We start from the raw sequence: 17,196 nt of genomic DNA on the forward strand, positions 1-17,196 counted from the left end.
CCAGCAAGTCATATTTGTAAATAACTTAATACTAAAAGCCAGAATGATGACATGACAAATAGAAATTGCGTGAAGTATAAGAACTATATCATGAAGCATCTCAGTATTACAAATGAGGTTAACTTGCTTTTCTTGTCTCTTTTTATTTTTTTGTAACACTTACTGGTATAAAGAAGAAACTTTATGTGTTTCATGATTACAGCTTAAAATACATTACAATATCAGAGTCACATCCAGGTCTATATAACCAGGAAAGTTGTGTAGTAAATATATAATTATGACATCATCCCTAACTTACTCTGGCTTCATCAAAAGCATTGACAGCATTCCCACATTTTATATGGTGCTAGAATTTCACTCTTTGCCCGATGGAGACCAAAAGGCTGAAGAGCTGGATTTCTCAAAGGTACCACCTTTTTAATTATGGGAATATCAACTTAGATATAATCATGAGGTCAAATATTTAGTAAAATGCTTATCTTTAACTTAGAAAAATTATTCCAAAGGAACTCTGGGTGATTACAGTACTGCTCAGACAGCCACCTTTGAAAAATCCAATGTCATCTCTTGAGCAAGGCATCATCAGCATAATTTAAAAAGCTTCACTCTTTTTTCTTGCCAGTAAAAATGGCTATTGAACACAGTGAATTCAAAGTTGATTTAAAGAAAAAAAAAAAGGTAGAATGATCAACATGTTAGGCATGAGAGAAAAAATTGCTCTCTCTCCTTAACTCCCTGAAAGAAAGAATGAGTAATTGGTCTTGTGTTTACTTAGTTATTGGAAAACTATCAAAGGACAAACATCCCTGGAAAGTGTTCCAGTACAAACTGTAAACATTCTTGCTAAGGAAACATGTTTAGAAAGATATTAACTCACCTTTCCTGGAAAAAATATCCCCCTGTAAAATATCAGAGATGAGCTTGAAAAAAACTCACAGTTCTAAAATTATCTGAGCTAAATTAATTTACAGTATTTGAGGCTTTAATTTTGGTTGAATGGCAGAAGAGCTCTTACTTTGGCATGTATTTCTTCTTGATTCCCAGAGGCATTCTGACTGCTGGCCAGAATCATCCTGGGGATTACTAAACACATTTATTGCACAACCTTTCTTGTGCTCACTGAAAGCCAGGATAATGTCACAGTTTGCAACCAAATTGTGTCTGATCTCATTGCAGATGTAAAAGGAGGGTGGAGACTAAACAATGTCCTTTTATTTTTGTGTGTGTGTGTCTTTGGGTATGGAATATTGTTTATTCTCCTGTCCATCTCAAAGGTGGAGGAGTGGGCAGGACATGGTAGCTGAGGTCTTCTCCCCTTGCCTTCTCCCTTCAGGCCTGAGCTTTGGCAAGAATATTCCAGGAAGGCAGACATGGTCTCTCAGAGAGGTAATTTGTCCTGTGCCAGGCACACTTCCCTTGGAGATGTGGGAGTTGAGAGAAGGAATGTGCACCATAAGGGATGAAAGTCAGCTGTTTATATCTTTCAGTCTTAGCAGCACTGTGTTATTAGATGATGTTTTCATTTACAAAGAGAAAGTCTATACTCTTAATCTATTTTTATACAGAGTCTGTGTCTCTCTTTCATTGGCCTACAATAATAAGGCTCCCATAATCTTCATCCAGTGCTATTTTGGAGTGTTGGTTGCTGAAAGGAAAAACAAGCAGCCACAGTGGGTAAAACTTTGTAATTCTGGATTTCTTTTTTGCCATTAAAAATTAATATAAGCATAAAACACTTAGACACTGAAATTTCTTGTTTGAATACTTTCAAAGCTGTAAAACCATATTTCTCTTTTCCAAGTTCTTAATTGGTCATCTCTGGTCCCAGGAGGTTCTACATGAAGAAATTCTCAAAGTGCCCCATGCTCTGTCATATTCAGATTGTTTATTTATTTTATCTCCTTTTATCATAAAAGGGCATCAAATTACTTTGGAGCTTGTAATAATTTTGCAGACCTTACACTCTGTATCAATTTCCTGGCATTGCTGTGAACTCTTTTGCACTGATGGACTTCTGCCCAACCTCAAATTTTCTTGCAGCCTTTTTTTTTTACACAGTTTAACATTACATTTTTAAATGCCACATTATGTTTTTTGCTGGTTTATATTTCTCCCTATATATCTATCACCAATTATCATGAGCACATAGATCATCAGTGGTTGCAGTCTGGAAATAATTTCCCTAGACAGCAGCTACCCGATTTCCCTGAAAATAAGGCAGGGTCTTATATTAATTTTTGCTCCAAAACTTACTACTTTTTTCCATGTATAGCTGCCTGGACACTATTTGAATTGACTTTTTCCATGAGCTGTAACTCGGTCTTATTTTTGGAGTAGGGCTTATATTTTGAGCATCCTCAAAAATCCTGAAAAATCATGCCAAGGTTATTTTTGGGGAAACAGGGCAGTAGCAGAGCTTGACAATCAACACACCTATTCCATAAGAAATATAATGTATTAGTGAACGTATTTGTTTCCCAACTCTGCACATGGAGGTTAACATCCTTTCTGCCTGTCATCTTCAAACATCAATTATAGTCATCAAACATCTTCACTTTCATAGGAATTAAAAAAAGAAATAATTACTGAAGTCTCTAACCACAAAATAAAGTTACATTCTGATTTATATCACTGCCCAGTTGACGAAATGTTTCTTTATGTTTCTTTAAAGGTATGCTGATGACTTCTTTATAGATATAATTCTTCAAGACTTATTTGCCATTTTTATCACCGTGTTATACCCTTCTGAAAAATAATAGAAAACTCCTGTATACATGAGAAAAAAAAATGTTATGAGCAAGAAAATGTGTTTAGGTACAGTAAGCCAATTAAATAATTGTTTTGTTCATTCAGTCTGCATGCTGAATTTTAGAACTGATGGATAGCTGATTTGCTGTCAAGGAAGAACTATATGGTAGCTCTAGGTGAGAAAAAATTCAGTTCTGAATACATGATATAATATGATCCCATATAAACTTCAGAAATGGCTTTATTTTCTTTTGGAGGTTATTTTTCAAATTATAATGTATAGCATAAACAGAATGGTTGAGGTTGGAAGGGACGTCTGGTGGACATCTGGTCCAGCTCACCTGCTCAAGCAGGGCCACATAGAGCAGGTTGCCCAGGACCAGAACCAGGTAGCTTTTGGATCTCTCTCAAGGTCGGAGACTCCTCCACCTCCCTGGGCAACATGTGCCAGTACTTAGTCACTCTCACAGCTAAAAAAAATGTTTCCTGATGCTCAGGAGGAACCTCCTCTGTTTCAGTTTGTGACCATTGCCTCTGGTTCTGTCACTAGGCAGCACTGGAAAGAGCCTGGCCATGCCTCCCATGTACCCTCCCTTTGTACACTAATTCACAATTTTAAGGGGCCTTTGAGCCTCCTTTTCTCCAGGCTGAACAGCCCCAGCTCTCTCAGCCTTTCCTCATAGGAGAGGTGCTTTGGTTCCTTCAGCATCTTTGTGGCCCTTTGTTGGTCTCTCTCTGGTATGTCTCTGGTATGGCACCAAACACAGTACTCCAGGTGTGGCCTCACCAGTGCTGAATACAGAAGAAGGATCACCTCCCTCTGGCAATACTCCTCCTAATACAGCCAAGGATATCACTAGCCTTCTTTGCAGCAAAGGCTCTACTTTACAAATTGTTTTCTTGCATTGTTTTTGTTATGAACTTGTTTGAAGAATTCTTTTTTTTCCAGCATTTAAGTCATTCATTTCACAATTGCTGTGCTTTTCTCAGTAACAGTGTGATGCCAGTGACTTTTCTGAAATGAACCATTACAGGATTTACTTCATTATTTAACCTGAAGTACACAATTTGAGATTGCTTCCAAACAATATACCACCTCTAGTGCATCAATTTTATAGTTCAGCACAACTAGTAATTTTCTGGAACAGAATCCATGAGTGAATGATCATTGACATGCACATTGCGATGTTGCCTTGATGTTCATACAGTGCATTGGAAGTTCATACCATGGTAGAACATGTTCCATTGACCATGGAAGGGTAGTGAAGAAAACAGGAACGGAGTAGCATGCTCGTGGGTATTCATATGGGTAGTGGACTTGTAAGGGCACACTCTTGCATATTCTGACTTTTGCGGGTGAGTTTTACAAATGCAAATTGTTCTTTTGGTTGCAGTTCTTTTAGGACTGCTTGTCCTCAGGACAAACTGCTGCAGAAAGTAGAGAGGTTACCTGATCATACTGGACCTAGAGGAGCATAAGTTCTCTGTACATTTTATTCATCAGCCTCTACAGTGATGTCAGCAGTGAGGAGGGGTTACAAGGGAAGGATGGTCACCAAAACCTGTCTGTATTTCTAAGGCAGACAATATGAACTGAAATTACACATATTGAGTGGAATGATGCTACAGTAAGAGACAGTGAAGACAGTCCCTGTAATGTTTGTGGGCTTGTGTTTGCTAACCTGAAGCTATATCCATTTTGCAAGCAGGGAACCTCAGGCAAATAGAGATTCTACTTCTTGTTCCTTAATCTTTAATGCATTAGAGACTACCTGTTCTGAGGACCTTATCTGAGAGAATGAGAGCAAGATATTCTGACCTGCAGATAATTTCTATCTCCCATTTTTTTTCAAGTTTGTCTAAATAAAGAATTCGGAAAATGGCTCACTAGGTGACTTGGCAGCATCACCCAGGAAGTCCTTGGGACAGCTACCAACCGTACCTTAATCTCTCAGTTCTGACACCTGCACTTTTTAACCACAAACCCGAGGACTCTTCATTCTTACCTGTCACCAGATTTCAGTCATTGTCTTTTTTTGTTCCAGTGTTGTCTGTTTTTTAACTATCACAACATAGCACCTGGCAGATGCCATTTGTGTTTACATTTTTGTTCTTCCCCTTCATCACTGAGAGCAGTAAGAGCCTTAACACTTGTATTCCGTGTGTCCTTCAATGAAGGCAGCTGATGCACATTCTTCCCCCACTTAGATAAAGAGCAGTTTAATGAGATTTGAGTGCTGTTTTGGTAAGAGGCCAGTGGCTGATTAGTGAACTAGCAGTACACTGACCTCTTCCTTTAACCTGCTTTATATTCATTGCATCTTGACCTACCAGTGTAAAGCTTAGAGCCAAGTATTCAATGATGTTTCCATGATTTCATGCCCAAATTTTCATTTGCAAGTACCTTTATGCATGCAGCAGGCTTACTGAATGGCTTTTGATTTCCACAGTTCATCACTGAAACAAATATGCAGCTGTAGAATTCAGCTGTGTACAAGTCCTATGCCTCACCTTCCAGAAATTATCTTTGATTTTACTTACTTTGAAGTACCTTTAAAAATATGTTGATAATTAAGATTAATTTTTTTAACATTTTTTCTGTAAGCAGTTAAGCATGAATTAAAAAAATAAGGTATGACCCCTTTGGATTTTTCTTCACCTAATGGACCGTAACTATGCTGGTATTTATTATATTTGCAAGATAAAATTCCTGAGGAAAACCAGAGTATTTTAAACTCCATTAAACTGATTTTTTGAGATAAGTGCATTACGTAATGGAGAGAAAAGGGTTACAGCTGAATGCATCTATAAAAATTCTGCACTAAATCAAACTGTGCTGGAATGTAACAGTTGCTGCCTTCGTGAGCGTCAATGCTATTTGCTGATGCAGCTCAGTGCAGTTGAAGTACCACAAGGGAGACATTTCAAGAGCTCGGTGTTCAAGCATCTCTTGGATGAAATCCATAAAATAGCAGACATGAACTGAGTAATGAATCCTGTAGACATATATGCTGGTGCCATGAAATGCCATCAGTAACTCTATCCACAGTCACAATTTAAGTATCACAGGGGAAGCCTACCAGCATTTTTCCTTTTAATAACAAATCCGATCATGAAAGCAACAATGTAAAAAATGATATAAATTGTTGTATAACAATGATGTTCTCTTTACAGTTATTAATATTTCATAATGGTGAAATATATAAGTTTCTTTCTTCCTGTAAAAGCTAAAACATAAAAAAAATATGCCAATAAAGGCCAGGCCCTTAGACTTTTTATGTACAAAGAGTCAAGCATGAAAGATTCTGCATATATCCACTACTGTGCTGGCATTTTAAAATTCCATAGGAGTGTCTAACAGATGATTGTATATACTTGAATATCTTAAGGCAGCTTATGATGCTGCATATTGAAGTGTCATAATTTACTAAAATCTACAGAAGACTTCCAACCTTAAATAACTAGAAAGTTGCAGCATGCTTTTTGCAAGGCCTTGAGGTGCTGAGATGCTTTTCAGTACTGGGTGTAATAATGAACAAATAATTCAGAATTTGATTACCACTGTCACAGGAGAAAATCCATCCTGAACCACCTGTGACACTCTCAGTCTCTCCCAGGACTTCTGGGGCTGCTTTGACAGTCATCATATTTGACAGAATATTTTATAATGATCACATCTGAGGATGTGAAAGTTACTTTGCCAAAAACATAGACAGCATGCAAATTAAAAGAAGTAATAAAGAGAATCTTAAATGACAAGTATGTAAATGGTAATTAGATTGCATTACAAATAATGAAATCCTAAATCACGCATAGGTAAGTTACAAATAGCAAGGAGTTACTAGGCATGCCCGGAAGAGCTTTCAAATTTTCTCCATTATAATCCATTAGTGTTTCTGTATTGACCTTGCTAACCTGTAGATGATGAGCAGCCATTATTTGGGCAGAAGTACAGTTCCCTTCACATGGAGTATTTAATGATTAAGAACAGAGAAATATTATTTTCATATACTGTGATACTGTGATACTTCGTGTCTCATTCAACTTCTTTTTCTGAGTGATTCCATTGATTCCACACTTGTTTTAATGTGAATTTGACTGAACTAAATCCGACCCTTCATTTCTAAGTCAGGATTTTAATTTAGTTCCTCTAGTGGGCTAGGGTCCCACAGTGTGCATTCAGAGCAACACTATCTCCATGCTTACATTTTCTGTATATACGCTTTTCAGATAATTGATTCCAGCAATGCCGTGGTAATGTGCAGCATGTTCCTGGTGAAGGGTGCAAGCAAATTTCAGACTTAATTTTGAATCTGTGTTTTGACTTAGTTTTTAGGCCCCCAGTCAAAGGATAACTTCTATTATGTGATAGATATAGGAAGGATTTCAATGTCTGTGTGTACAGATTTTAAGATAAGTGCACATTTCAGGAGTGTATCTTCACTACAATTTTGTAAAGCTATTTCTTCCCAAGAAACGCAAAGGAGTCAGTGGATTTTGCAGTTGGCTGCAGGTGAACAGGGCTATGTTACGTGCCAGACTTTCTCAGAATATCCCCTGGAATGGTCTTACTTCCTCTGGTCAGAGCATCAGGTCTTGTGGAAGGGGCATTTTGGTTCACAAGAGGAAATTCAGAGGAGTACTTTCCCTTTGCTACAGTTTTGACCAGTTGCACTGAATTTTGTGTAGCTACAGAAACACATGGGACTTTTTCTGCACTATATTCCAGGAAGAATGAAGGCTCCAGCTTGCCAAGTGAACATGAAGTTGTCTTTGTTAAATTTGTCAGAGGAATGTTGGAGGAGGGGGAGATGGTCATGATAAAGACATATTTGAAATTCATTTGGAAGGGAACTGGGTAACAACAGCAAAACCCCTACACCAAGACTACATGGTACTGGCAGTGCAAGAGCTTTTTAAAAGAGTTTAAGAATTTGAGTTTTACTATTCTTTTCATGCCTCTTCACTGTATTAATGATGAAATCCACACTAAAATGATTCTTTTCATGCCTCTTCACTGTATTAATGATGAAATCCACACTAAAATGCATCATGACTTAAATACATGTAGGCCAACAGTTGTTATCTTGACTTAATAATAGCTTTGTAAAATCTGATTAATTTTTAATTTGTAACACACCTACATTTCACAGGGGTAATCACATAATCCAGATAATCTGGAGATAATCTGTTGATGACCCTAACCCAGACTGCACTCTGTTATACGTACTCCTGTCCATTCATGAAGCTATTTTTAACAACATGATTAAGGAAACACTATAAGTAAAAAGGCACAGCAACCCATCCTGCTTGTAAAAAAATAGATTTATACTGATAATAAATTAAGGAAATACAGGCTGAAAGCAGCCCATCAGGAAGACTAGATGACAGCAACATAACTGTCTAGTTACCTTTTATTTATAATGGGTTTCCTTGTCCCATTTCATCAATTGAAGAATACCATACTTATACAGCGTATTTTTTTCTGCTTACTGGTTCTTTTACTTCTTGAGTGGGTGAAGAGAATGTTTGGCCATAGGTTAAGCAATAACTTCATTTTTTAAAGAATTAACCTGGTTTAGACCAACACATACAAACACATTGTCCTAGTTGCTTGGATACCTTTTAGATCCTAAGAATAGAATGGCAGACATTTGCTTTTAGAAAACAACTTTTTAGGTAGTATTTAGGGGCATGATAATGCATTAAAAAATGCAAAGAAAGAGAACAACCACCATTTTGTTAATGTAAGAGTTATGCATTTTCTTTTTTTTGCTACATATAAACAGACTACAATTAAAAGTCTAATTTATCTTTTTAAGCGGTTTGTTGTTTTCCTGCTAGTGGTGACAATATCTGAGTTATCTCATCAAATCTGACAGGTTGGTTCTGTGGTTTGTTTCTTGGATAAGCACTTCAACTACTTTGACAAAAACACTATTCCAACAGGTACCTGAGACACTTAAAATAATGTTTAGATCTGCAAATGTCTAGATATAGTCAGGAAATTAATCGGAAAAAAATAAATAAATAAACAAAACCAAGATATAGTTTACCTGAATTCTAGGATAATTTTTTGACATAAGACAATATATTATTCCAGTTTTTAATCCTGGGGAAGAAAATTGGAGTGCTGATAACATAATGAAATGCTGGCTGAAATTCTAAACGCTGATAAGAGCACTTTTTTTCTTTCTAATTTATAGCTATCTAGTCATTAATGTGGCAACCAAAGCACGTCTGTATACTAAAGTGATGTGTTAATTATTAAAATGATTATGTAGCATCATCTGCAGAAGGCTTTCTGGAGCATAAGAAGGAAAAAACAGTGTTAGACAAATTGCTTTTACTTTCTTATCAGTTACTTTGTTTAAAAAGTTTGCATTGGCCCTGTGCTAAAGGATTAATTGAGGCTTTGGGGCAATCAAAGTTGAGCTGATGAGGTTTTGAATGGAAGCAGAGAGAAAATTTTGAAGTTATAAGCCATTCAGCTATGGAGAGTTCCATCTGAAAAGAAGTGATTGGGAATAAATTAGACCGATCATGAAGCAGGGGTACCTAATTACTTAGACTGAACAGAACAAAAAAATATATATATATGCTTTACTGGAGGATGAGCCACCAGAAACTGACTAATGCTGCAGGTATAGTTAATTACCTAAAAAATGTTTTCTGTTTTTCTTTTGTCCCATGCCCATCTACTCCCTTCCTATGTCCTCAATGTATACCTTTTCTTCTCCCTGTCTTTTGGAACGTCAAGATGCAAATTCTGAGCCAGCCCGTATGCAACAAGGTGCTGGGGAAACTATACTCCAAAAGAAATCACAAGGGTGCTAAGAAGAGAAAAAGGTCTGGTTTGGGAAAGAAAAGGAGGAACCAATTCAGATGGTGAGTGCCTGGGAGACTGGCTTCTGATAGTAAAGATCTCTTTGCAATAAGGAGAATAGCAAATACAAATTTCCTTACTGCTGACACACCCAGGCTAGCAAATTTCTTTTTTGTGGGGCATCAATAATGACAAATCCATGATATATCAGATTGCCAGTGTGACGTTTTTCTTCCTCATTGTGTACATATGCTTACATTACACAAGAGGAGCAGAAAAGGAAGACTTTTACTTTGCAGCCTTCACTCTGTTCACATCACTTAATTCCCTTGAATAGACTCTGTTAATAAATCATAGGACCTGTTTGGGATTATGAGCCTTCCATCTGCCAGAGCACCCTGGGCATTTACAAGATGCCTAACTCTTATCTACTGCAAAGAAGAAAGAAAAATTCAGCCTAACATTTGCTCTAGCTGTTTATCTCATTAATCAAGCTAATCCCATTCATGGTGGGTAAATGTGATTCTGAGCCCAGAAATTGTTCTGGCGTTGACTTACTCTGCTCTTTCTGAAGAGAGATTTGGGCACTCAGTGAAGACCAATTTTATAAGGCTCCAGTCTGTCACACCCACAGTAATGAAATGCTGCAATAGGTATCTTCACCACACTTTATCATGCCAGCCAGCCCTCTGCTTTAAGAATTCACTGCTTAATGGGCAAGGATCTGTGTAACTGAGTGAGGCAGAGCAGGAAGGAGATAAAATGAGAAGACGGAACATTTCAGATGCAAGGTCGCCTTCATAAACTTTTCAGAAGCTAGTTCTATTCTAGAGGCCAGGTGAAAGATATCTGTGCTCATATGCCAGTGAAAGCCTGCTTGCCCAGTGGAGGCCAGAGTTACCATCCTCTGTCCATTTATTTTCTCTGTTAGTTTCTTTCCCACCAAAGATGTCTGAAAGAGTAGAAGAACCAGTGAAGGATAATAAAATTGCTGCAGCAAAAAGGGGCCTGTTTCTGCTACTGTTTTAGGACTTTCATGGTGATGAAAGTCATCTCAACTCCCACTGTGCCTTCAAAAGTATGGAGGTGTGTTAAAAAACCTGTTTGTTCAGATAATTCTGTGGCCTGTAAATGTTCACATTTCACTCCCCATTGTAACTGGTGCTCTAGCAGCTGACTCCTTTTGCTATGTTGAGCTGGAAGCTTTTGTAAGAAAAAGGAACAAGTGAAAACATTCAGTATAGCATTCTCAGCATGGCAGATGTAACACCATCTTCCTGCTGCAGGATGATGTTTATTTAGATAGGGGCAGACATTTCCAATGACAAGGGACACACTAGGGCAAGACAAATCTCCAGAAGCCACTAGATAAGTCAGGGTGAGTCCAGGTAAGGAAGTGGAGAAACTTGCACCTCTCCATGAAGTTGTGCAGGAGCTGTGGTCAGAGGCAAGGCTGTAGGTCAAACAGCTCTAAAGCTCACATGCAAAACAGGGTACGGGATGAAGGGCAAGACAGCAGTGAAGTCAGACAGAAGAAGGAGGCACCAAGGCTAATGAAACAGAAAAAGGAAGCAAAAGATCAGCAATACCCAACTGACAGACAGTGATGGGGGAGAACAACATTTGCCTCATGGCTGGTGTTTTATTTCTCTTCAGCCAGGTCTGTGTTTTTAGGTCTTATTCACCACAGATAGTAGTTGTAGCTAGGCTACTGGTTGCCTAGGCAGATGTATTGATATGCAGTTATTTAAAAATATCAACATGGAGGACTGGTACATCCTGACACAACTTTGAAATGCTAGTTGGAATCTGACAAACTTTTTTTTTTTAATATTAAAGTTGACATTTTTCTACAGACATGGGAAGTATAGCAGTGAGTGGTGGTGATGAGGAAATATTCATACAGAAAAGTTAATCTCTGTCTAAAATATGAAAAGTATGGATTAGTTTTTGGGATGGAGACACTGAAGAAATCTTCCTTGCAATATATTAAAAAAAAAAAGGTACAAAAGTGTCTTTGGTGGCTCGCACATGGTGAGCAGAAAGTCTTCCTTGGAGTTACTGTGCTCTGGTCCCCTGAAATTACCAGCTGATATGTTGGTAAGTCCAAGAGGATGCCACAACAACTGACCCACACAGGTGTTTCCTCTGCTGAGACAGTAAAACTTACATGTACTTCACTGTGAGAATGACTTCTGATATACCCATGTTTATTTTTCTCATTTTTTGCAAAGAAGCAATAACCTGTGTGCACTGTAGATTTAGAACTGCCACCACAGTTATCAGCGTCTGTGTGTGTTGGAACATAAAGACTGTAACATGTTTGCACTGTATCCTTTTCCATAGTTTTAGTAAAATAAAAATTTACTTATTTCCACCCAATGCGTTTGAAAATATACGTGCTGAGGGAATAATACAAAAAATACCATTTTTAGCACCTCATAAAGAACTATTGAATATAAAATGTGAACTGGAAGGAAATGCCTATATTTCATTTTTAGGGTGAGTGCATAACTCCTGGATTTATGCACTTGAGCTGAATTCTGTTTTTTTGAAAGCTATTGCTTAAATTGTCATACTCTGCATAATTTCTATGAATGCATTACGTAATTTCCTGTTTCTCTTAATAGATTTCCCAGATATTCCAAAGAAATTAAGTGCAGTCATCCTCATAATCCCTGAGTTCAGCACCTTCTAAAGAACAAATACATAAGAGCACATGAATATTCACAGCTACCGTCAAAGCCACAGTAAATCACTGTGACATTAATGTCAAACAGAAGGGACTTCCCACTGGAAAGCTGGTGCAAGTAGGCTGAGGCAGGCTGTTCATCGAACTAATCATTTGCTGTCATGTGTGTCATGCAAAACTGGCACAACGACTTGTTAACAGGCATAATGTCACTGCCACATATCATTACAACTGTAACTATAAAAGCACATATGTGCACCAGCTTGTTGGAAATACAGAAGGCAGATATGTTAGGAACAAAATTATTGGCCAACACAGTTTATCACAAACTCACATGTTTAAGTATCAGATAATAATTATAAATACTTCCTGTAACTCTCTTACATCTTTAAACACCAACCAATTTTATGAAGAATTTTTTCAGCACTACTGAAGGGAAACTGGTAGAGAGATAGGTTTAGATTAGAGTTGTCCGAACTCTCCAAAGTGGCACAATTCAGTGTCACCACTGCTAGAAATAGTCCTGTTCTTCCTATACTTCAAGAAGTTTGTGCTGTGGATGTGACTGCTGCAGCTGTGCTAGGAGGTTGCACCTCTACATGAACACGTACAAGTGCGAGGACAAAAGCCCCGCTAGTCTTTTTTGATTGCCAACAAAGCTACAGTTAAATAGTATTGGACAAGAGTTACATTTTTTGATTTTGCAGGTCTCTTCCCACACATTAAAGCTCTAACTCTGAATTAATTAGGTAAAGCAGAATAGTAAAATGCGTTAAAATATAGCATGCCAAAAAGAAAAGCAATTAACTTCCATGCAGTTAGTTTCTGTGGCAGGCTGAGGGATATCAAATTTATGTTTCTGCAAAATGTAGACATAATACTTTGCATATTAAGCTCATCAGTTCCAAATGTCACAGTCCTATAAGACATATTGTATTGGGGGTACCGATGGATGAAAAATTGGTTGTGAGCTGTCAGTGTGAGCTTGCAGCCCAGAAGGCAAATAGTTTCCTGGGCTGCATCAACAGGAGTGTGGCCTGCAGGTCAGGGGAGGTGATTCTGCCCCTCTGCTCCATTCTGGTGAGACCCCACCTGGAGTCCTGTGTCCAGCTCTGGAGCCCTCAGCACAGGAAAGACACGGACCTGTTGGAGAGGGGCCAGAGGAGGCCACAAAAGTGATCAGAGGGCTGGAACAACTCTGCTGTGAGGACAGGCTGAGAGAGCTGGGGTTGTTCAGCCTGGAGAAGGGAAAGCTCTGGGGAGACCTTATTGTGGCTTTCCAGTACTTAAAAGACTTAAAAAAGGTTTTATAAGAAAGATGACGACAGACGTTTTAGCAGGCCTGTTATGATAGGACAAGGGGTAATGGTTTTAAACTAAAGGTCGGGAGATTCAGGCTAGGCAGGAGAAAGAAAATTTTTATAATGAGGGTGGTGAAACACTGGGACAAGTTGCCCAGAGAGGGGGTAGATGCTCAGTCCCTGGAATATCCAAGGCCAGGCTGGATGGGGCTCTGAGCAACTTCATTTAGTTGAAGATATATCTGCTCATCACAGGGGAGTTGGACTTAGACGGCCTTTGAAGGTCTCGTCCCACCCAAATTATTGTATCACTCTATGGACTGCTGGGGATCTAGCTGCTGCTAGACTCCAACATGAAGGGATGTAACAGAAAACACCTGAAAGCCCATTCTACCGTCCATTGCCTGTCTCTGTTCCTGTTCTGGCTTGATCCTGGCCTTCTCCTGTCTGCCTTTCATGCCCTCCTGTTTTCAGAAAGGGCATTTTCCAAAAGTAGTGATTCATTATCCTTTTCAGTATCTTTTCCCCCTTACTTTTCTGTAGCTAAAAACATGTTGTAACAACTTGCTTCTCTGTAGACTTCACTGTATTATTTTTTACCAAAATTAACTTTTGGTTATTTACTTGGCTCTGGCCTTTAAAGAAATAAAATGCATTGTTCTATGTTTAGATGACTAAAATGATGTTTCAGTTATTTATTAATAATAGAAAGAGCAAGCCAGCCCAACAAGCTTCCTCTTGACAAGAAAAGCTTTCTTGTTCTGGATGAATAATGCAAATTGGAGAAATAACACCACTCCCGCATTTTATGCGTAGGCAGATAATGTCCTATCCTTCAGCAAATGCATTAGGCAAAGAGAAACACTTTGGGGAAACAGCCATTTCCCAGAATAGAACATTGTGTTCTTGCTCTAGGCGAATGAGCTTTCCAAGTAAGTTACAGTATGATCAGCTTCTTGTTTTAAGGTTTTGATGTGCAGCTGCTTTGGGTGCATTGCCTTTGCAGCCATGACTGAGTTACTGCACCAAGAGGTGTCACAAATGAATGGTCCCCCTTACTGTCAACAGAAAAAATCTCCAGTGGGTAGGAAAATGTGGTGATGCTTGATCCTGGTGAAGCAGTGAAATAAATCTGCAGGGAAATGCAACAAGTCCTGCAAATATGCGATCAGTACTGGAGCTTGGTTTACTTACTGATAGCATTCTTCCCAACAGGTCTTTAGAAACTGTCTTAATGTTCTCGTGAAGGAGTTGAATTGTGCCCTCTTTTGCTGAAGAGTTACTCTGATTTGCAGGCTTCTAATGCCCAGAGGTTCTTATACTCTCCAAGGCTTAGGTGAAGAAGTCTCACTGCCTCTGCCAGCATATCCTATTTCACAGGAATGTCTTGTTAGACTGGTATGAAATCATGGCTTTTATACATATTGATAACATAAAGAAATGCAGGAAAAAAAATGTCCACAAGCCTCACACTATAAGCTCTCTAAGACAGACAGTTCAATGAGAAGCATACTTTTGTATACTCGCAAAGTGTAAAGGAATATGTATATGTGCAACATACAGGGATGCAACATGCATGCTATATAGAACTGCCACATTTCTAGACCATTCTGAACTAGGTAGTAATTCAATTATTATTACTAATGGTTTTTATGTTACTGCTGTATAGAAAAAAAAAATAAACCCAAGTGTCGCTGTCTGAACTATTTAGGAAAAAAATGCAGACAAGGTAGGATGTTCTGACACTCCCATAGAAAATGTCACCATTTTTCTTGTCACTTTCTTCATCTTAAACATGTGGGTGGTGAAGACAGCTGATTCATGTGTCTGTGAGATCACAAATAAACTGTCTGGAGAAGATCTAAATAGAAAGGTGGCAAGAAGGCAGCATGGACAGAGACAGAGAGACAGAAAACTGGAGAAGGAAATGAGTCAGCGACACTGATGTCTTTGACAGCTCCATGTTGACTGTGGAGAAGATCAGATGTGATCTGAGACAGGGCTGAACAGGAGATCAGGTGCTAAAATGTAGTTTGAAAAAACACAACATGTTAGAAAGTTAATTCAAAACTAAGTTTTATGTCTCGAATGTTATCATATATAGGTGATGTATGTGACATAAATAAATCAGAAACTATTCAGTTCACAGAGTCACACAATGTCAGGGATTGGAAGGGACCTTGAAAGATCATCTAGTCCAATCCACCTGCCAGAGCAGGAACACCTAGATGAGGTTACACAGGAAGGCATCCAGGGGCGTTTTGAATGTCTCCAGAGAATGAGACTCCACAACCCCCCTGGGCAGCCTGTTCCAGGCTCTGTCACCCTCACTGTGAAGAAGTTTCTTCTCATATTTAAGTGTAACCTCCTGTGTTCCAGTTTGTACCCATTGCCCCTTGTCTTATCATTGGTTGTCACTGAGAAGAGCCTGGCTCCATACTCGTGACACTCACCCTTGACATATTTATAAACATTAATGAGGTCACCCCTCAGTCTCCTCTTCTCCAAGCTAAAGAGACCCAGCTCCCTCAGCCTTTCCTCATAAGGAAGATGCTCTACTCCTTTGATCATCTTTGTTGCCCTGTGCTGGACTCTCTCCAGCAGCTCCCTGTCCTTCTTGAACTGAGGAGCCCAGAACTGAACACTATATTCCAGATGTGGTCTCAAAGTTATTTAAAATAATTCTCCCACAGGAGAATAATGAGAAGTATGCCCATGCAGAGAACACCAGAAGTTTTTAATGCTCCCAGGAAATCTGCGTCTTGAATTTTGGTTTGGTTTGTCTCGTGAATTTTGTGTACAGGTCCACAAAGGTGCCATGTCCCTTATTCTTCTGGGGCAGTGACTCCTAGCTTCAGCCATCTGCTCAGTGCCCTGGTCTGTGCCATGTCTGCACACCCAGCTCTCCTGTAGTATCTGTACCAGCACAGTCTACTGACCTGTTGGGATCATGTTTGGGGTCTTGGACTTGACTGCCACATTGCCTGGTGATAATTTCTTGGCTCACTGACTAGACTGAAGACTTATTAAAAGTATAATGAGAATTTAAATGAGATTCTTCAAAAGGAAAATACCCTAGAAGCTCTGACTCTGATTTGTGTTTTTTCAAACTCAAATGTGAGAATGAGACAGAAGAGATTGACAACACAGCAGGGAAAGTTCATGTTCTTTCTCACTTCATCTAGCATGAAAGTAAAACTGACCCTCTGCAGCTACAATTTGAATATTTTCTCTGAGTTATTGATGAACATGATTTTTGTCCTGACATCAGACACAATAAAGTATCTGGCTAGCACATAAAAGCTTCCTGAATATCTTGTTTATTCCTGAAATACGTAGAAAGAACAGATAGTACCAGCTGCTGGTCTTGTCTACTTGTATTGCTGCAATGTTTAGCAGCTCAACCAAATGGTCTCTGTTCCTACCCAGCAAGTTAGTGATAGACTGGGCATAGAAACTGGGTTTCTCTGTGAGCTGTGCACTGGACTATGTGCCTCAGTCCCGTTGTTTTACAGAATTTCTCCAGCTGAATTCACTTCACTATGGATTATTTCAGGACACTATCTACAAGGATCAAACCAGAAATGTAAAAGCCTCCACACATCATCTGTTCACTGGCAACAATGTAT

The sequence above is a fragment of the Streptopelia decaocto genome, assembly GCF_964273445.1.
Source record: "Streptopelia decaocto genome assembly, chromosome: Z".
Classification (NCBI taxonomy): Eukaryota; Metazoa; Chordata; class Aves; order Columbiformes; family Columbidae; genus Streptopelia; species Streptopelia decaocto.